This window comes from Martes martes, assembly GCF_963455335.1.
Source record: "Martes martes genome assembly, chromosome: 2".
In the NCBI taxonomy this organism is placed as follows: domain Eukaryota; kingdom Metazoa; phylum Chordata; class Mammalia; order Carnivora; family Mustelidae; genus Martes; species Martes martes.
Window position 1 is genome coordinate 18,237,326 of NC_137889.1, and position 1,702 is coordinate 18,239,027.

Sequence of the window (1,702 nt, forward strand, 5' to 3'; positions counted from 1 at the left end):
AGCGTGTGGCGTCCACACGCCGCGCAGGCGCAGTGAGCAGGCGCGCGGGGAACGCTCGCGCGTCGGCCGACGCGGGAGGGAGGAAGAAAGTGAGGGAGGCGCGCGCGGGACGGCACGGGTGTTGGTGTCGCCGCGCGGCGAGCCCGCGAGTGTCTTTTCCCATTTCGCAAGAGCCTGGACTAGTCACTGTAAGATACCGCCGGAGTATACGATCTCATCGCCGTATTTCCTAAGGAGAAAAACGAGGCGTACCGTGGAGAGAGGTGAACTTTAACCGTGGCAAAAAACATCTCTACAACAATTTTACATTTTCCATGAGGAGGTTAAGACGTCCGCATCTGGCAAAAGAAGATGGGACTGGACTTAGTTAAAAAAAAAAAAAAAAAAAATATATATATATATATATATATATACATATATAAAAAATATATATATGTGTATATATATACATATATATATTTTTTCTTAACTAAGTCCAGTTATTTATATATATGTGTGTGTGTGTATATATATATATATACATACATATGTCCTTGTCCTCTATATATACATATACACACACACATATATATGTGTATATATAGGACAAGGACAAGGACCGGAGTTTAGGGAATTGGGGGAGGCCAAGCAGGTTGGAGTGTATGAGGCAGAGTTCATGGAGAAAGAGCTTCAGAATCTAGCAAGGAATACCCTTGAATCTTCAGCTGAATAAAAATCCGTGGGTAGGTCATGTGACATTCCACAAGGCCCAGAAAGAGCAGTTACGAGGAGCGGTAAGCCAAACAAGTCTCAAAGCTCACCCAGCACTAGGACTTGTTTGAATGCCCCGCAGCCAGAGTGAAGAAACTGTTGAATACGTGTGAAGAGACCCCAGAAGTGTCATGCCTTAGTTGTGAGGTAAACTAGCCTTAGACTCTGGGGTCTGGAGTGAAAGCTGTTGTAGACCCTTCAAGCCCCAAAAGAATCAAACTGCTCAGTAACTCACCTGACTGCCTACCTGAGCAGAGGCTAATTCTAAGAGACTACAATGAAACTCAGGACTCAACAACATTAAGTTGAAAATATCAGGCATCCACCAGTTAAAAATTTATAGACATCCCAAATAAGGAGGAAAATAAATCAAAATATATCAGACAGGCAATAGAAAGGTATCCAGAAATGACACAAATGGTGGCATTGACAAAGACTTTAACCATCTATTATAAATGCATCCCATATGCTCAAAGATTTAAAGGGGGAAATGATGGGAGGAGAAAGAGTTGTTGTTGTTGTTTTTAAAGCAAATAGAATTTCTGGAGATGAAAATTATAATGTCTGAAATTTTTTAAAAATCTCTAGAGAGGGTGGGTAGCACATTTAGCACTGTGAAAAAAAAAAAAAAGTAGTAATGAAGACTTAGCAGGAGAAGCAATCCGAAATGACACACAGAGAAAATAAATGGAAAAAAATTAGCAGAGCCTCTGTGACCTATGGGACAATATTAAAAAACAATAATTTTTGGAAGAGGACTTCAACTGCCTCCCTTTTGTCCTCAAACCTTCTAAGTAAGTTCTTGCCAGCTTACCTCTTAACTCAGGCAGAAGACCCTGAGGGCAAATTATTCTCTGGTGGGAACTGAAAGTACCCCCTCAAGCAGGACTGCCTGGAGCCAGCAAGACCCCACCCATGATTGACCCCAAGACAGTGGTTGATTTGACCTTCA